This window comes from Oncorhynchus keta, unplaced genomic scaffold (genome assembly GCF_023373465.1).
Source record: "Oncorhynchus keta strain PuntledgeMale-10-30-2019 unplaced genomic scaffold, Oket_V2 Un_scaffold_29839_pilon_pilon, whole genome shotgun sequence".
NCBI lineage: Eukaryota > Metazoa > Chordata > Actinopteri > Salmoniformes > Salmonidae > Oncorhynchus > Oncorhynchus keta.
In genome coordinates, this window is record NW_026290908.1 from 544,727 (window position 1) to 566,755 (window position 22,029).

Here is a 22,029-nt window from a genome sequence, read left to right on the forward strand (position 1 = left end):
AATGTGTTCTTAACTGACTTACCTAGTTAAATAAAGATTAAATAAAGGTGTAAAAAATAAATACATTTGCAAATCGGCGCCCAAAAATACTGATTTCCGATTGTTATGAAAACTTGAAATCGACCCTAATTAATCGGCCATTCCGATTAATCGGTCGACCTCTAGCTTTTACCACCAGGCCATCAGACTGTTGAACAGATAATCCTAGCTGTCTGCCTGCACAGACCTGCACCGTAGACTATTTGCACTCTTACTACACATCCAACCCGTACACACACTTACACAGACACACTTACACAGACACACTTAGACAGACTGCTGTTCTATTATATCATATTTATTCGACTGAGTGATTCATACTTTTCAACAACATCAACAGAGACATATTGCTTAACCAGGACAACAGGTTTCTGGATCAGATTCCCTCCCATGTAGAATGTGCTCCAGGACAACAGGTTTCTGGATCAGATTCCCTCCCATGTAGAATGTGCTCCAGGACAACAGGTTTCTGGATCAGATTCCTCTCCCATGTAGAATGTGCTCCAGGACAACAGGTTTCTGGATCAGATTCCCTCAGGACAACAGGTTTCTGGATAGAATGTGAATGTGCCAGGACAACAGGTTTCTGATCAGATTCCCTCCCATGTAGAATGTGCTCCAGGACAACAGGTTTCTGGATCAGATTCCCTCCCATGTAGAATGTGCTCCAGGACAACAGGTTTCTGGATCAGATTCCCTCCATGTAGAATGTGCTCCAGGACAACAGGTTTCTGGATCAGATTCCCTTCATGTAGAATGTGCTCCAGGACAACAGGTTTCTGGATCAGATTCCCTCCCATGTAGAATGTGCTCCAGGACAACAGGTTTCTGGATCAGATTCCCTCCCATGTAGAATGTGCTCCAGGACAACAGGTTTCTCAGGATCAGATTCAGATTCCCTCCCATGTAGAATGTGCTCCAGGACAACAGGTTTCTGGATCAGATTTCTGTAGAATCAGGACAACATTCCCTCCCATGTAGAATGTGCTCCAGGACAACAGGTTTCTGGATCAGATTCCCTCCCATGTAGAATGTGCTCCAGACAACAGGTTTCTGGATCAGATTCCCTCCCATGTAGAATGTGCTCCAGGCAACATACAGATTCCTCCCCATGTAGAATGTGCTCCAACAAATGAAGATGCAGCAGAATCATTTCTCTCTCCACAGTGCAACCCTGTTAACTTGCATTGCTGCCTGATTGATCGAATGGACACACAAATAATTTCTCACTGCCTTAAAAACCATACGCTCCATTAAGAGTGTTAGAATGTATACAGCTATGAGAAATGTCTAATGTATCTTCCATCACACACAAGCTAAATGAAGGGTATGTCAGGAGAAGGGGATAGTGAGCCGTAGCCTGTTTTTGTCTTTTAAGCTTGTCATGCAAATAACTGTCAAGTCTCCTGTCAGAAGATGCTGATCTGAACACCAGCCCTGTTTTCACATTACTGAGACGTGTCCTAAGGGACATTGTGAACGTGTCATTTATACTGTATGGATAAGCACAGTTAAATGTTTCTGAGAGTTTTGTCTTTGAAATGGGCAACGCGCCATGTTATAGATCCTGTAGGGGGGGCCATGTGTTCCCTATAGCCGCTTTCCCTCAACCTCGTCCTCTTTCTCTTTCTCCCTTTTTCTTTCTTCTCTCTTCCTGTCCTTTAAAGAAAATCTTTCTCCCTCCCATCTTCAAGTTCTGTCCTATTTGGTTCTGTATGTTCATTGGTTGAATATCTTTAAGGGGAAAGAGTTAAGCCATTTACTGTTGTAGTGTGGGCTGTCAGGTTGCTGTGGTGATGCACATTATATTCTAATGGAAGGAAAATGTTCCAGGAGCCAAATCTCAGCTGGGATTTTATGTGTGTTATTTTCCCTGGGAGAGAAATGGAGAAAATACCATTACTCCATCAGTATTGGTTATAGAAACAATGTCAGGGGGCTTTATACTCTCTACCCCATAGTATACTATGATAAACTACTGTATATACCAATATTGCATAACCTATTATGCTTCATGTTTTGAATCTGTGGAGCAATATAGATGCAAATTATTAGAGCCTAGCTTGTCCAATATAAAAATGTTCTTCCAATTTGTAGTCATAATCTTCCAATATTTTATGCTATAAAGAGATGTCATATTATAATAATGTATGGTTACCATGAGAAGATCCTTCGTAATCATGATGGGGATGATAATCAATACTTCCTCTGTTTTTCTCTCAACAGGAGAGAGGGAACTGATGAGTCAGAGGGGAGGATAGATGAGTGACAGACACTAGTGGGTTCCAGACACACAAATCTAAACCAAGAAGGTACATTGATCTTCCTCTCTTCACAACATGTTGTTCCCTGAACATTTCATAAAGGTACAGGACCTCTCCTGTTCTGCTACATGGAAACGTATTGCATGTGTAAAGGACAGGTAGCACAACATTGTTCCAAATGGAGTTCTTTTGAGTGTGTCAGTTAGTGAGCATTCTTTAGTCCTGTCATGTTCCCTGATTGGTCACACTCAGTATGTGCTACAGGTGTGGGATCGTATTTTGATCACCCTTTTCAAGGAGAACTTTGTTCCAATGCATGACATTTAAAACTATCAGTGTATTTGATGTTTAAAAAGGCTTCTGTTTGTAATTTCCATTTTAAAATTTTAGACTTTAAATGTATCAACCCCTACAAAAATGTACATGAATTATAATCCACATAATAATTCACATTTCCTCTTGTTGAATGATTTTTTCCCCCTGCTTTAGAAAACAGTCTCAAATTTAAGATCCGACATACAGGTCTTTATTTATTTGCAATCCGGTACAGTATGTGCGACATTAATACCAATACCAAGGCCAAGGAGCTGAGTATGTCTTATAGTAATGGTATAGCTGGGATATGTTCTCCTTGGTTAGAAAAAAATACGTCTTAACAGTGCCATCTTTGGCTTTGACAAATGTTTCTCAGAGAGTACTGAACTTGTAAAGTTCTCTTTTCTTTCTCTCTCTTTCTTATCCACTGGAAGTAAAAAGCAGGACCATAGTTTTAAACTTAGTTTAGTCTGTCCTTGCCCTCGAGGGCTTGTATTTTCTCAGCCTCTGAGAGAACCACTTCCCCTAGGAAATCAATGCTTGACAGTAAAATATGGTTACATTATGAATGTCTCGGTCTGGTATTCCGTGGGTAAAAGTCCTTATCATGCAAAAACAGCCATGAAGATTAGAGTGAAATTATTAAAAAGGGTTTAAGCCTTAAACGGTTCACCGGGAATCACTCAATGAGATTTATAGACCTGCCTCATTATACTAGAGTGCTTTGTCTTGTCGTCTCTCTCACACACACACACACACACACACACACACACACACACACACACTTCTCTACAAAGCAACAAAACGACTAGCTCAAGAACTTTGAGAGCGGCAGACATCAGTCATGGCCTCAAATCAACTTCACATTGCTCAACTTCACATAGCATAAAGGCACACGCCACCCCAAAACAACAGAACTACACTTCCCCTCCAACCCATGACAACCATTGCCACATAACCTATCAGAAAGGAGAAGAGAAAAGAAAACGGGCCATAGTATTTGAAACACCCTCCTCGCCGCCTCGCACCCGGCACTTGAAACTGCCAATCAGATTTGGAATTTCCGCATGACTAAAGTAAGGTTGTGTCCCATAGGGCTCTGGTCAATAGTAGTGCACTATATAAGGAATAGGATGCCGTTTGAGACGCAATCCAAGTAATTAGTATGAATGCTATTCTAATCTGGCTAATAAATGAGCACAGTAAAATAGGTTAGTTAAAAGGGGCAGTCTGCAGTTTCAAGCCCTATCCCTCAGCCTTTTTACCAAAACAGTGGTGTTGTAACAATTGTTCCAACTGCAGATTGCCCCTTTTAAGGGGGTTCTGAGTACCTCTCTGGGAGTAGCTATGAATCTAATAGCCTTCATTAGTTGGAATGGGTCCCTGATGGACACACACTGTTGTTGTCTTCGTAGGTCCCACATTCGTTTCCAGGAAGTGTCTGGAGCATCATTTGAGTAGACAGTAGAGGCTATATCCTAACTTCCGTCTAAGCTGAATTTTCACTTAGTCAGGCATTGATGTCAATGGGAGACTAAATATACATTTGACCCCAGTGGAATTTAGGATACTTGCATATGCGAGAACATTTTCGTGATGACTAACAATTGGGTGAAAAGTATTTGAGAACCAACCGATGTCTTTGAATTCTCTTCAATTATGTCAATTGATTCCGTCAATGGGTTTTCTAACTATGCATGTCATAGCACGTTTTACACTTCCTGGGTTTGTAGGATTGTCTTTTGACATTTCTTGCAGTCATCGGTGCCGTGTACGGCAAATTCTTTTTAACTGTAATGGTTGCTATGTGACAGCCATAAGCAGTGACGGCCTCAATCACCCTAGCCCTGTTTTTTATTCTGAGTGAGGACTGACTAAACTCAGCTCCCACCAAAACACGTTCCCCCAAATGTAAATGACCTGTTCAGCGTGGAGATTTGATCCATGGATCCCTATAATGGAAGACGATTTAATAAGAGGTTAATAAGGTTCCTGAAGGAAGGAAGACTTTTTAATAAGAAGTTAATAAGGTTCCTGAAGGAAGGAAGACTATTTAATAAGAGGTTAATAAGGTTCCTGAAGGAAGACCATTTAATAAGAGCTTAATAAGGTTCCTGAAGGAAGGAAGACTATTTAATAAGAGGTTAATAAGGTTCCTGAAGGAAGGAAGACTATTTAATAAGAGAAGACCATTTAATAAGGTTCCTGAAGGAAGGAAGACCATTTAATAAGAAGGTTAATAAGGTTCCTGAAGGAAGGAAGACCATTTTAAGGTTCCTGAAGGAAGAAGAAGACCATTTAATAAGGTTCCTGAAGGAAGGAAGACCATTTTAATAAGAAGGAAGACCATTTAATAAGGTTCCTGAAGGAAGGAAGACTATTTAATAAGGTTCCTGAAGGAAGGAAGAATTTAATAAGGTTCCTGAAGGAAGGAAGACCATTTAATAAGGTTCCTGAAGGAAGGAAGACCATTTAATAAGGTTCCTGAAGGAAGGAAGACTATTTAATGAAGGAAGGTTAATAAGGTTCCTGAAGGAAGGAAGACCATTTAATAAGAGGTTAATAAGGTTCCTGAAGGAAGGAAGACCATTTAATAAGAAGAAGTTAATAAGGTTCCTGAAGGAAGGAAGACCATTTAATAAGGTTCCTGAAGGAAGGAAGACCATTTAATAAGGTTCCTGAAGGAAGGAAGACTATTTAATAGGTTAATAAGGTTCCTGAAGGAAGAAAGACCATTTAATAAGAGGTTAATAAGGTTCCTGAAGGAAGGAAGACTATTTAATAAGAGGTTAATAAGGTTCCTGAAGGAAGGAAGACTATTTAATAAGAGGTTAATAAGGTTCCTGAAGGAAGGAAGACCATTTAATAAGAGGTTAATAAGGTTCCTGAAGGAAGGAAGACTATTTAATAAGAGGTTAATAAGGTTCCTGAAGGAAGGAAGACCATTTAATAAGAGGTTAATAAGGTTCCTGAAGGAAGACCATTTAATAAGAGGTTAGGTTAATAAGGTTCCTGAAGGAAGGAAGACCATTTAATAAGAGGTTAATAAGGTTCCTGAAGGAAGGAAGACTATTTAATAAGAGGTTAATAAGGTTCCTGAAGGAAGGAAGACTATTTAATAAGTGGCACGCCTTGGCCTTAGTATTTTGTGTTTTCTTTAATTATTTGGTCAGGCCAGGGTGTGACATGGGTTTATGTTGTTGTATTTCGTATTGGGGTTTTTGTATTATTGGGATTGCAGCTGAGTAGGGGTGTTGTATGGGCTTGGCTGCCTGAGGCGAAGTTCTCAGTCAGTCAGGTGATTCTCGTTGTCTCTGATTGGGAACTGTATTTAGGTAGCCTGGTTTCGCTTTGTATTTCGGAGGTGATTGTTCCTGTCTCTGTGTAGTTTCACCAGATAGGCTGTAATAGGTTTCGTTCCGTTTGTTGTTTTTGTATATGTATAAGTTATTTAATGTATCGCAATCTCTTCATTAAAGACATGAGTAACCACTACGCTGCATTTCAGTCCGACTCTCTTTCCACAAACGAAGAACGACACGTTACAGAATCACCCACCACACACGGGCCGAGTGGCGTGGTTACAGGCAGCGACAGCAGGAGCAGAAAAAGGAGGACGTTATGGACAGCAATGGCATGGAGTGAAGACGTGGGAAGAAATAGACAGGTGGGCGGCCGACGCAGAGAGAGCAGAGGCAGCCGGAGATAGGAGCCGACGATACGAGGGAACACGGTTGGCAAGGAAGCCCGAAAAGCAGTCCAAAAAAATTATTGGGGGCTTAAAGAGAGTATGGCTATGCCAGGTAGGAGACCTGCGCAAACTCCCTGTGCATATCGGGGGCTAGAGACCGGGCAGGCACCGTGTTATGCTATGGAGCGCACAGTGTTTCCAGTGCGGGTGCATAGAGGTGCGGCACATACCAGCCCTTCGTTGGCCGGGCTAGAGTGGGCATCGAGCCAGGTAAGGTTGGGCAGGCTCGGTGCTCAAGAGCTCCAGTGCGCCTGCACGGTCCGGTCTATCCAGAGCCAACTCTCCTTGTTTATCGTGAGGAGCCAAGGAGGAGACCTGAACCAGAGCCGGTGTTAGAGATGAGCGAAGCAGAGACTGTGAAGGAGTTAATGGGGAAGGTGGAGGAGAGTAATGAGGGAGTTGCTAGCTTGGTGCTTTAGGTACAAGATTCGTCCGACGGAGAAGACCGGGATTTAATGGCACCTGGGTCAGCGCTCCATACTCGTCCTGAGGTGCGTGTTAGTCGGCTGGTGAAAATGTGCCAGCCTCACGCACCAGGCCTCCTGTGTACCTACCTAGCCTTGCACGTCCTGTGCCAGTCCTGCTCTCAGGCTCTCCAGTACACCTTCACGGTCCAGTCCTCCGGTAGCAGCTCCCCGTACCAGGCTTCCTGTGCGTGTCCTCGATCCTGTAGCACCAGTTCCAGCACCACGCACCAGGCCTTCTGTGCGCCCGCCTGTTCAGCACAGCCAGAGCCTTCCTTCCCTCCTGCGCTTTCGGAGTCTCCCGCCTGTTCAGCACAGCCAGAGTTCCTTCCCTCCTGCGCTGTCGGAGACTTTTCAGCGCTATCAGAGCCTCCCTCCTCTACAGCGCTGCCGGAGCCTCCTGCCTGTTCGGAGCAGCCTGAGCTGTCAGTCTGCATGGAGCAGCCTGAGCTGTCAGTCTGCATGGAGCAGCCTGAGCTGTCAGTCTGCATGGAGCAGCCTGAGAGGTCTGCATGGAGCAGCCTGAGCTGTCAGTCTGCATGGAGCAGCCTGAGCTGTCAGTCTGCATGGAGCAGCCTGAGCTGTCAGTCTGCATGGAGCTGTCAGTCTGCATGGAGCTGTCAGTTTGCAGGGTGCTGTCAATGAAGCCAGGCTGTCAGTCTGCAAAGAGCTTCAGCCTGCATGTCAGCCCATGGCCAGTAAGCTGTCAGTCTGCAAGGAAGTCTGCAAGAGCTGTCAGTCTGCATAAGCAGCCACAGCTGCCAGTCAACCAGTCTCTTCCCTGCCAGTCAACCAGATCTGCAGTCAAACCATCTTAAGAGCTGTCAGTCTGCAAGGCTTCCAGTCTGCAGGAAGACCATTTAGATCTGCCAGTCAACCAGTCTCTTCCAGATCTGCCAGTCAACCAGATAAGAGTCAACCAGTCTCTTCCAGATCTGCCAGTCAACCAGTTTCCAGATCTGCCAGTCAACCAGTCTCTTCCAGATCTGCCAGTCAACCAGTCTCTTCCAGATAAGCCAGTCAACCAGTCTCTTCCAGATCTGCCAGTCAACCAGATAAGCCAGTCAACCAGTCTCTTCCAGATCTGCCAGTCAACCAGTCTCTTCCAGATCTGCCAGTCAACCAGTCTCTTCCAGATCTGCCAGTCAACCAGTCTCTTCCAGATCTGCCAGTCAACCAGTCTCTTCCAGAAGGAAGCCAGGTCAACCAGTCTCAGAAGCCAGGAAGACCATTTAATCCAGGTCAACCAGTCTCTTCCAGATCTGCCAGTCAACCAGTCTCTTCCAGATCTGCCAGTCAACCAGTCTCTTCCAGATCTGCCAGTCAACCAGTCTCTTCCAGATCTGCCAGTCAACCAGTCTCTTCCAGATCTGCCAGTCAACCAGTCTCTTCCAGATAAGCCAGTCAACCAGTCTCTTCCAGATCTGCCAGTCAACCAGTCTCTTCCAGATAAGGTCAACCAGTCTCTTCCAGATCTGGAAGTCAACCAGTCTCTTCCAGATCTGGTCAACCAGTCTCTTCCAGATCTGCCAGTCAAGACAGTCTCTTCCAGATAAGAGGTCAACCAGTCTCTTCCAGAAGCCAGTCAGACCAGTCTCTTCCAGATAAGAGTTAACCAGTCTCTTCCAGATCTGCCAGTCAACCAGTCTCTTCCAGATCTGCCAGTCAACCAGTCTCTTCCAGATCTGCCAGTCAACCAGTCTCTTCCAGATCTGCCAGTCAACCAGTCTCTTCCAGATCTGCCAGTCAACCAGATCTTCCAGATCTGCCAGTCAACCAGTTCTTCCAGATCTGCCAGTCAACCAGTCTCTTCCAGATCTGCCAGTCAACCAGTCTCTTCCAGATCTGCCAGTCAACCAGTCTCTTCCAGATCTGCCAGTCAACCAGTCTCTTCCAGATCTGCCAGACCATCTCTTCCAGATAAGAGGTTAATAACCAGTCTCTTCCAGAAGCCAGTCAACCAGTCTCTTCCAGATCTGCCAGTCAACCAGTCTCTTTAATAAGATCTAAGGTTCCAGTCAACCAGTCTCTTCCAGATCTGCCAGTCAACCAGTCTCTTCCAGATCTGCCAGTCAACCAGTCTCTTCCAGATCTGCCAGTCTCTTCCAGATCTGCCAGTCAACCAGTCTCTTCCAGATCCGCCAGTCAACCAGTCTCTAATAGCCTGAGGTTCCTCTCAACTGGGCTGCCCTCAGTCACGAGATGCCCATTTCTGGGTGAGGACTATTAGGCCATGAAGGCGAGAGTGGATTATCCCAGGACTAAGGGGAGGAACTAGGACATTAATGGAGTGGGGTCCACGTCCCGAGCCGGAACCGCCACCATGGACAGAAGCCCACCCGGACCCTTAATAAGGTTCCTGAAGGTGCGTCCGGAAGACCATTTAGGGGGGTTCTGTCACGGTTGGTCTTAGTATTTTGTCCATTTAATTATTTGGTCAGGCCAGGGTGTGACATGGGTTTATGTTGTTGTATTTCGTATTGGGGGTTTTGTATTATTGGGATTGCGGCTGAGAGGGGTGTTGTATGGGCTTGGCTGCCTGAGGCGGTTCTCAGTCAGTCAGGGATTTCGTTGTCTCTGATTGGGAAGAGTTTAGGTAGCCTGGTTTCGCTTTTTTGTAAGGGGTGATTGTTCCTGTCTCTGTGTAGTTTCACCAGATAGGCTGTAATAGGTTTTCGTTCCGTTTGTTGTTTTTGTATATGTATAAGTTATTTAATGTATCGCAATCTCTTCATTAAAGACATGAGTAACCACTACGCTGCATTTTCAGTCCGACTCTCTTTCCACAAACGAAGAAGACGTTACAATAAGAGGTTAATAAGGTTCCTGAAGGAAGTAAGACCATTTAATAAGAGGTTAATAAGGTTTCTGAAGGAAGTCACTTTTCTTTTTCTTCTCGTAACTTTAAAATGGCTTTCTGTCTAGTATTTTCAATTTAGATTTATCTGGTGTTACCATGCATCCATGGAAATCTAATTACACTTCCGTTATAGTCCATGTGCCACATTTAAAGTATTAAAGTATTTAAAGCATGTAAATTGAAAGTCGTTCACTCTCTAAGGCTTTGAGAGGATGGATAATACTACTTTGAGACACTTGTCAATGGAAGTGCATGATGGAAGTCCATTTTAATGGATCTTTTTATGGGTTTATATGGTGTTGGATTGTCAGTGTATGACTGACATGTTATTGAATTGATGACAATGATTTCTGAGGTTGCCTCTTTGTATGCGTGTAATGATGGTTCATTAATTTCTTCCCAATACCCTCAATCTGCAATAAGTGTATTTTTTGAAACTTCTGTACATGTTTTTCATGACAAGAATATCTATAATATGGCATGTCTTGGCTACAGCCAGTGTATTCATTTTTTTACATGAGGTGTCGTCTCACCAAGAACATGAACTGTGATGATGTCACCCATTGAAAGAAATGACAACTGACCCTTGACCCTAACATTCTTTTTGAAAATCAATATTTTGGCTCCTTTGTGTCTGTCGTTAGACCATGCATTGATTCTAGCCTGTGGAGCTTAAGTTCATTTTTGAGTCCGACTGTGTTGCCCTTAATTAATTCTTCATCTCAGACCCTGATTATGTCCCAACAAGACCAAAACAAAGCTGCTTATACAAAGCTAATATAACACATATATTAGACGTAGTTAAACCTGTCTATCTGTGCCATGCCATTTTTTTAAAAGTATAATTTAAATAAAAGAACGAGGTCATTTCACAGAGGTTGGCGACAGTTTTCGTTTCAGGGAGGGAAGATTTCTCTGTCTAAGAAGATGGAGGAGGAACCGTATCAACTATGAAAGTCTCCACTGCATACAGATGTAGGCTGTTAATTTGATCACCATGTTGCAGAACAACTTTCCTGCATTGTAGGATATTTTCAACTTGCAGTGTATTTGAGGTTAAAAAGGCTTCTGGAGATTGTAATTTCCACTTGGACATTTCAGACATGATTTGTCCCTTACACAAAATGTATCAACCCCTAGAAAAGGGTGCATTAATTATAACTGACATTTCATGTTTCTGCAGCATTTTCCAGCTGTAGCAAATTGGCTCAAATAAAGAGCCTACATTTGTACCTACATCCACAGCTGTCAGAAGTCTCCGTCCTACGATCTTAGTAAAGAGGTGAGGAACGTGGCAGTACGTTGAGAACTCTATCTATTGCAGCATGTCAGCCTTTTCGCTCCATCAGGCTCAGAAGCTGTAGTTGGTGAGGAATATAGGAAGACATTCCAGTTACACGAGTTTATGGCTGATATAGGGATTTTCCACCTACAAGTGCTACTGAACATGATAGTGGCCTTGGTTATACTTTGGTAACGTCCATGGTGTGAGAGACCGTTCAGCTGAGTCACCACCAAGCCTCACTAGTTTACATCTCATGCACTTGTCATAGGAAAGTGAAATCATGAAAATGACAAACCTCTGACCTAATCGTTTGAACTGAAATGAACTGGTCAAGGATATGGAATATGCTACATTCACAAGCAGACTGTTCACTAGTGTTACTCAAGGCAACATGTTTATTTTTGCAATTGTGTTAACAAAGGGATATTGTTGCTTTTCTGTGGGATGACTGGGTTTAAGGCATGACTGTTTAAGTCGGGCGCTGGCTAAAGCTTAGCATGGCTTGAATGATTGGATCAGGGATAATCGTATAGAGGTATACATTCTAAAGGCTGAACATGAATGAAAAATGAACACATTTTTGGTAGAAGAAGAAATGTATTGAAAGAAATGTATTGTGTGTGGGGTTTACCACTAGGTGCATCCATGTGAAGGTCACAATAGTCCTGTCTCTGTCTCCAACCCATATTTCCTTTACCTACCAACACCAGACCAAACCTCAATCTAGCTCCGGTCTCCAGTCATTTAGCTTCACATTGATCTCTCTCACTGCACCAGTTAGCCAAGACAAGCCAATACAGATGGATATCTCTCTCTGAGTGTGTCTCAAATAGCTCCCTATTCCCGATGTGGTTTTGACCTGCTTTTGACCATGTGCCTTAATAACCTTTTGGGATAGGGGCAGCATTTTCACTTTTGGATGAGCGTGGATAGCGTGCACAGAGTGAACTGCCTCCTCCTCTGTCCCAGATGCTAATATATGCATATGGGGGGGGTTCCGCTAGCGGAACTGGGCTCTGGTCAACAGTAGTGCACTGAATAGGGTGCCATTTGGGACACTGATCTCTCCTTCCCCAGCCATCCCCTAACCCACAGCCCCTCAATGTCCTTGACTTGGTGGTGTTTTCTCCCTCCAGGCTCCTGATCCACTGCAGAGCCCAGGTCTCAGTACCACCATAGAAGCTATCGCAGTATGAACCGAGCTTTCAACAGGAGAAAAGGTAACAGCTCACTGTATTCATTGAGTGCATTTGAAATAACACCATGTTTCTTATACACAAACAGCACAGTCTTTTGAAAGCATGTTGACCTCAAGTACTTACCCACTCGGCAAGACCTGGTTGAATCGACGTTGTTTCCATGTAATTTTTAATCAAATTTAATGTGACGACGTTGAATCAAAGTGGAAAACTGGATAAAAATAAATCAATGTAAGGGATTTTTTTAACCTAAAAATAATCTGATTTTTGGGGTTTGATTTCATGTTACTTGACAACTGAACCAAATGTAAATCAAAGTTTGACATTGAAATGAGGTCTGTGTCCAGTGGGTAGAGACATTTCATGTTGTAGTTCTTTATGGAATATATGTGTTACTTACAGAACATAATGTAAAGGCAATTTCTACCTACTCAGGTCAATTTAATTCCGATGAACAAATGTCTCAATTCTCTCAATCTCTTCATTAGTGTCTCTTTCTGTCGCTCTAGTCGTGTCTACACTTACATACGACTTCTGCTATCATAATACGAAGACGGATCTAGACACAAAAGTGGCTTTGTCGTCTGATTGTGTTCAGATCTGTCTGACCACTTCAGGAGGTGGTCAGGGATGCATTGTGTGCAGATTTCTCCTCAGTCTGGATGCAATCAGGCTACCGAAACGCATGGCGTGGGCGACGTCATCAGCACTCCTCCCACAAGTCTCCAGAAAACTGTTTTGGGACTGAGAGGCACCGTTTCATTAGAACGTTGGCAGAAATATGTTCCTAGCATGTAGAGAACCTGTTTGCTGGCCTCAAATGGTATCCATCTAGCTAATATTTAAAGAAATATCTGGCTAGAGTTATGCTAACTCGTTTGCAGTCCCTTTAGCGTTCCTTATTAGCTTGCTGGCTTGCTACAGTAGTTAGCTACTGCCATCAGCTGTTGTGGCATTATCATATTTCGCCTATTCCGCCGTTTGTAGAATGCATACTTGATTTTGAATATTGTGCGGGAATGGACACAATGTGGACACATTTTAAATGTAGACCGACGCATGACCTGTTTAGAATGACATAATCAGAACTCTATTATCAGAATACAAAAGCTGCGTGAACTGTCAAGTCTAGACACAATCTGTCGTTCTCGCTTGCACTCTCTAAGCTGCAAAAACTGTAGACATAGCTGGTTACATCTGTCAGTGGGCTGATACAGGTGTCTCTGACCTGATGTTTTACTAGACTAGTGACTTTCCTCCTTTCCTAATATGCGTGCATATACGCCGCCTCTGGCCTCTGATGCTCCTCCGTCTGTACCTCACCACCAACGTCTGACCAGAGTTTCTCACTTAGCAGTCGCAGCAGTAGCTGTGTTTGGTGGTCTGAATATTTCATTAGGATGCTGTGAGGCACATTCTATTCTGTTGTCAACCCCACTCTACAAATGTCCACTCACTTTCCTGCTACTACTTTTAAACATCCATAATAGTGTGTGTGTGTGTGTACTGGATCTTAAAGCAGCCTCTACTGATGACATTATTTCCAGGATTAGTTAGTAGACACATTGTTACACTCCCACAGTCCCATTTCATGTACACACTTTTTTTTTTTTTATTTTATTGTTAATTTTGTCATTTGTGATGTCTCCTATCTCAGAGACATATTTACTTGGAGACCATCTGATGCAGAGAGGGTCTCCAAATGGGCCCTGGTCAAAGAGAGTGCACTGTCTAGGGCCATACGGTCGCATTTGAGACACTGCATCTTTGTAGCCTTTCCTGTTGGTCGTAAACTGTAGAGACACATTGGCACTGAATGTGATTAATCAAAGTGAATTAAAAATATATAGTATTTTCATGAATTATTCATTAGGTGTGGCTGTTCAATCCATGCAGTTAGTGTATATTATCACTGTCAAAGTGAGAAAGAGTTGGAATAAAATGAGACTGTGCTTTATACCAGAAAAAAACCCCAATGCATTTTCTTTATATCAGAACCACAAACCTCACTCTCTTGTGTCCCTGTTATATTAATTTACATTAATATTACAGATCAACTTACAGTACAATCAGTGCCAATGTGTCTACAGTAGGCAGAATGAGGACATTTCCAACTGACTGAATGTGTTTCTCTTACACTAATACTACCTGATGTGTTCATTTACATTGAGTACAAAACATTAAGAACACCTTCCTAATATTGAGTTGTCACTATACACTAATACTACCTGATCTAATATATGGAGGTTACACTAATACTACCTGACCTCTATATGGAGGTTACACTAATACTACCTGACCTCTATATGGAGGTTACACTAATACTACCTGACCTCTATATGGAGGTTACACTAATACTACCTGACTTCTATATGGAGGTTACACTAATACTGTATCCTCTATATGGGAGGTTACACTAATACCTGGAGGTTACACTAATACTACCCTCTATATGGAGGTTACACTAATACTACCTGACCTCTATATGGAGGTTACACTAATACTACATGACCTCTATATGGAGGTTACACTAATACTACCTGACTTTTATATGGAGGTTACATTAGAACTACCTCTAATATGTTACACTAATACTACCTGATCTCTATATGGAGGTTACACTAATACTACCTGACCTCTATATGGAGGTTACACTAATACTACCTGACCTCTATATGGAGGTTACACTAATACTACCTGATCTCATGTATGGAGGTTACACTAATACTACCTGATCTCTATATGGAGGTTACACTAATACTACCTGATCTCTATATGGAGGTTACACTAATACTACCTGACCTCATATATGGAGGTTACACTAATACTACCTGCCCTCTATATGGAGGTTACTAATACTACATCTAATGAACACCTACCTAATACTACCTGTCATATGGAGGTTACACTAATACTACCTGACCTCTATATGGAGGTTACACTAATACTACCTGACTTCTATATGGAGGTTACACTAATACTACCTGTATCCTCTATATGAGGTTACACTAATTACTATATGGAAGTTACACTACTACCTGACCTCTATATGGAGGTTACACTAATACTACCTGACCTCTATATGGAGGTTACACTAATACTACCTGCCCTCTGTATGGAGGTTACACTAATACTACCTGACCTCTATATGGAGGTTACACTAATACTACCTGACCTCTATATGGAGGTTACACTAATACTACCTGACCTCTATATGGAGGTTACACTAATACTACCTGACCTCTATATGGAGGTTACACTAATACTACCTGACCTCTATATGGAGGTTACACTAATACTACCTGACCTCTATATGGAGGTTACACTAATACTACCTGACCTCTATATGGAGGTTACACTAATACTACCTGCCCTCTATATGGAGGTTTACACTAATACTACCTGACCTCTATATGGAGGTTACACTAATACTACCTGAGTCCTGACCTCTATATGGAGGTTACACTAATACTACCTGACTTCTATATGGAGGTTACACTAATACTACCTGACTTCTATATGGAGGTTACACTAATACTACCTGATCTCTATATGGAGGTTACACTAATACTTGACTTCTATATCAGATTACACTAATACTACCTGATCTAATATATGGAGGTTACACTAATACTTCCTCTATATGGAGGTTACACTAATACTACCTGATGTGTATGAGGTTACACTGAGTACTAATATATGGAGGTTACACTAATACTACCTGATGTATCCCTCTATTTACACATACCTGATGTATCCTCTATATGGAGGTTACAGATACTACCTTCCTATATATTACACTATACTACCTCCCTCATATGGAGTGTTACACTAATACTACCTGATGTATCCTCTGTATGGAGGTTACACTAATACTACCTGACCTCTATATGGAGGTTACACTAATACTACCTGACCTCTATATGGAGGTTACACTAATACTACCTGATGTATTACATATGGAGGTTACACTAAACTACCTGCCCTCTATATGGAGGTTACACTAATACTACCTGACCTCTATATGGAGGTTACACTAATACTACCTGACCTCTATATGGAGGTTACACTAATACTACCTGTATCCCTCTATGTTACACTAATACTACCTGACCTCTATATGGAGGTTACACTAATACTACCTGATCTATCCCTCTATATGGAGGTTACACTAATACTACCTGACCTCTATATGGAGGTTACACTAATACTGATGTATGGCCCTCTATATGGAGGTTACACTAATACTACCTGACCTCTATATGGAGGTTACACTAATACTACCTGACCTCTATATGGAGGTTACACTAATACTACCTGATCCCTCTATATGGAGGTTACACTAATACTACCTGATGTATCCCTCTATATGGAGGTTACACTAATACTACCTGATCCCTCTATATGGAGGTTACACTAATACTACCTGACCTCTATATGGAGGTTACACTAATACTACCTGATCCTCTATATGGAGGTTACACTAATACTACCTGATCCCTCTATATGGAGGTTACACTTACTACCTGATGTATCCCTCAATGGCGGTTACACTAATACTATATATGGAGGTTACACTAATACTACCTGACCTCATATGGAGGTTACACTAATACTACCTGATCCCTAATATATGGAGGTTACACTAATACTACCTGATGTGGAGGTTACACTAATACTACCTCTCTATATGGAGGTTACACTAATACTACCTGACCTCTATATGGAGGTTACACTAATACTACCTGACCTCTATATGGAGGTTACACTAATACTACCTGATCCTCTATATGGAGGTTACACTAATACTACCTGATCCTCTATATGGAGGTTACACTAATACTACCTGATGTATCCTCTATATGGAGGTTACACTAATACTACCTGATGTATCCTCTATATGGAGGTTACACTAATACTACCTGATCCTCTATATGGAGGTTACACTAATACTACCTGATGTATCACATGTATGGAGTTACTAATACTACCTGATGTATCCACTCTGTATGGAGGTTACACTAATACTACCTGACCTCTATGGAGGTTACACTAATACTACCTGATCTCATATATGGAGGTTACACTAATACTACCTGACCTCATATATGGAGGTTACACTAATACTACTATACCTGACCTCTATATGGAGGTTACACTAATACTACCTGCCCTCTATATGGAGGTTACACTAATACTACCTGATCTCTATATGGAGGTTACACTAATACTACCTGACCTCTATATGGAGGTTACACTAATACTACCTGACCTCTATATGGAGGTTACACTAATACTACCTGATCCTCTATATGGAGGTTACACTAATACTACCTGTATCCTGTGTATGGAGGTTACACTAATACTACCATCCACATTATGGAGAACACTAATACTACCTGATCTCTATATGGACTTACACTAATACTACCTGATCCTCTATATGGAGGTTACACTAATACTACCTGACCTCTATATGGAGGTTACACTAATACTACCTGATGTATCCCTCTATATGGAGGTTACACTAATACTACCTGACCTCTATATGGAGGTTACACTAATACTACCTGATGTATCCTCTATATGGAGGTTACACTAATACTACCTGACCTCTGTATGGAGGTTACACTAATACTACCTGTATCCTCTATATGGAGGTTACACTAATACTACCTGACCTCTGTATGGAGGTTACACTAATACTACCTGACCTCTATATGTATCCCTCTATATGGAGGTTACACTAATACTACCTGATGTATCCTCTGTATGGAGGTTACACTAATACTACCTGTATCCCTCTATAAGGATTTACACTTACCTGATGTATCCCTGATGTATCCTCTATACGGTTCCTAATATACCTGAGTATGTCATATGGAGGTTACACTAATACTACCTGATGTATCCTAATATATGGAGGTTACACTAATACTACCATATGATGTATCCCTCTGTATGGAGGTTACACTAATACTACCTGACCTCTATATGGAGGTTACACTAATACTACCTGACTTCTATATGGAGGTTACACTAATACTACCTGTATCCTCTATATGGAGGTTACACTAATACTACCTGATGTATCCCTCTATATGGAGGTTACACTAATACTACCTGACCTCTATATGGAGGTTACACTAATACTACCTGATGTATCCTCATGTATGGAGGTTACACTAATATACCTGACCTCTATATGGCGGTTACACTAATACTACCTCCACATATATGGAGGTGACACTAATACTACCTGATGTATCCTCTGTATGGAGGTTACACTAATACTACCTGCCCTCTATATGGAGGTTACACTAATACTACCTGACCTCTATATGGAGTTTACACTAATACTACCTGATGTATCCACATGTATGGAGGTTACACTAATACTACCTGATGTATCCTCTATATGGAGGTTACACTAATACTACCTGATGACCTCTGTATGGAGGTTACACTAATACTACCTGATGTATCCTATATGGAGGTTACACTAATACTACCTGACCTCTATATGGAGGTTACACTAATACTACCTGATGTATCCTCTATATGGAAGTTACACTAATACTACCTGACCTCTATATGGAGGTTACACTAATACTACCTGATGTATCCTCTGTATGGAGGTTACACTAATACTACCTGATGTACCTCTGTATGGAGGTTACACTAATACTACCTGATCCCCTCTATATGGAGGTTACACTAATACTACCTGATGTATCCCTCTGTATGGAGGTTACACTAATACTACCTGACCTCTATATGGAGGTTACACTAATACTACCTCTGTATGGAGGTTACACTAATACTACCTGATGTATCCTCTATATGGAGGTTACACTAATACTACCTGATGTATCCACATGTATGGAGGTTACACTAATACTACCTGCCCTCTATATGGAGGTTACACTAATACTTGTATCCCTGTATGGAGGTTACACTAATACTACCTGATGTATCCACTGTATGGAGGTTACACTAATACTACCTGACCTCTATATGGCGGTTACACTAATACTACCTGACCTCTACCTGTATGGAGGTTACACTAATACTACCTGACCTCTATATGGAGGTTACACTAATACTACCTGACCTCTGTATGGCGGTTACACTAATACTACCTGATGTATCCCTCTATATGGAGGTTACACTATATACTACCTCTATATGGAGGTTACACTAATACTACCTGATCCCTCTATATGGAGGTTACACTAATACTACCTGATGTATCCCTCTATATGGAGGTTACACTAATACTACCTGACCTCTATATGGAGGTTACACTAATATGGAGGTTACCTGATGTATCCTCTATATGGAGGTTACACTAATACTGATGTATCCTCTATATGGAGGTTACACTAATACTACCTGTATCCCTCTATATGGAGGTTACACTAATACTACCTGACTTATATATGGAGGTTACACTAATACTACCTGACCTCTATATGGAGGTTACACTAATACTGACCTGGAGGACACTAGGTTACACTAATACTACCTGACCTCTATATGGAGGTTACATTAATACTACCTGACCTCTATATGGAGGTTACACTAATACTACCCTGACTTCTATATGGAGGTTACACTATACTACTACCTGTATGGAGGTTACACTAATACTACCTGACCTCTGTATGGAGGTTACACTAATACTACCTGACCTCTATATGGAGGTTACACTAATACTACCTGATGTATCCCTCTGTATGGAGGTTACACTAATACTACCTGACCTCTATATGGAGGTTACACTAATACTACCTGACCTCTATATGGAGGTTACACTAATACTACCTGACCTCTATATGGAGGTTACACTAATACTACCTGATGTATCCTCTGTATGGAGGTTACACTAATACTACCTGACCTCTGTATGGAGGTTACACTATACTGTACCTGATGTTACACTAATCCACTCTGTATGGAGGTTACACTAATACTACCTGTATCCCTCTGTATGGAGGTTACACTAATACTACCTGACCTCTATATGGAGGTTACACTAATACTACCTGATGTATCCTCTGTATGGGAGGTTACACTAATACTACCTGATGTATCCCTCTGTATGGAGGTTACACTAATAATGACCTCCCTCTGTATCCTACCTGACCTCTGTATGGAGGTTACACTAATACTACCTGATGTATCCTCTGTATGGAGGTTACACTAATATACCTACCTCTATATGGAGGTTACACTAATACTACCTGACCTCTGTATGGAGGTTACACTAATACTACCTGACCTCTGTATGGAGGTTACACTAATACTACCTGATGTTACACTAATACTATCCTCTGTATGGAGGTTACACTACCTGACCTCTATGGATGCTACCTACCTCTGTATGGAGGTTACACTAATACTACCTGACCTCTGTATCCCTCTGTATGGAGGTTACACTAATACTACCTGACCTGATGTATCCCTCTATATGGAGGTACTACCTGATGTATCCCTCTGTATGGAGGTTACACTAATACTACCTGATGTATCCCTCTGTATGGAGGTTACACTAATACTACCTGACCTCTATATGGAGGTTACACTAATACTACCTGATGTATCCCTCTGTATGGAGGTTACACTAATACTACCTATGTATCCCTCTGTATGGAGGTTACACTAATACTACCTGACCTCTGTATGGCGGTTACACTAATACTACCTGATGTATCCTCTGTATGGAGGTTACACTAATACTACCTGATGTATCCCTCTGTATGGAGGTTACACTAATACTACCTATCCCTGATGGAGGTTACTATACTACCTGACCTCTGTATGGAGGTTACACTAATACTACCTGTATCCCTCTGTAAAATCTGGAGGTTACACTAATACTACCTGACCTCTATATGTATACCCTCTGTTACACTAATACTACCTGATGTATCCTCTATATGGAGGTTACACTAATACTACCTGCTGTACCTCTATATGGAGGTTACACTAAATACTACCTGGAGGTTACTAATATCCCTCTGTATGGATTACACTAATACTACCTGACCTCTATATGGAGGTTACACTAATACTACCTGATGTATCCCTCTGTATGGAGGTTACACTAATACTACCCTGATGTACCTGACCTCTGTATGGAGGTTACACTAATACTACCTGACCTCTGTATGGAGGTTACACTAATACTACCTGACCTCTATATGGAGGTTACACTAATACTACCTGATATGTATCCCTCTGTATGGAGGTTACACTAATACTACCTGACTCTGTATGGAGGTAATACTACCTGATGTATCCCTCTGTATGGAGGTTACACTAATACTACCTGACCTCTGTATGGAGGTTACACTAATACTACCTGATGTATCCCTCTATATGGAGGTTACACTAATACTACCTGACCTCTGTATGAAGGTTACACTAATACTACCTGACCTCTGTATGGAGGTTACACTAATACTACCTGACCTCTATATGGAGGTTACACTAATACTACCTGATATATCTTCTATATGGAGGTACCTGACCTCTGTATGGAGGCTACACTAATACTACCTGATGTATCCCTCTGTATGGAGGTTACACTAATACTACCTGACCTCTATATGGAGGTTACACTAATACTACCTGATGTATCCCTCTGTATGGAGGTTACACTAATACTACCTGATGTATCCCTCTGTATGGAGGTTACACTAATACTACCTGATGTATCACCTGACCTCTGTATGGAGGTTACACTACTACCTGATGTATCCCTCTGTATGGAGGTTACACTAATACTACCTGATATATCCCTCTATATGGAGGTAAAATCTGTATTCTCTTTGACCTTTCTGTAAT

The 22,029-nt window shown here is 41.7% G+C and overlaps 1 pseudogene; it reads left to right on the forward strand.

Annotated features, from left to right (window-relative positions):
• LOC127928546 (PTB domain-containing engulfment adapter protein 1-like) overlaps positions 1-22,029 on the forward strand; it is a 42,971-nt pseudogene that overhangs the window by 15,266 nt on the left and 5,676 nt on the right.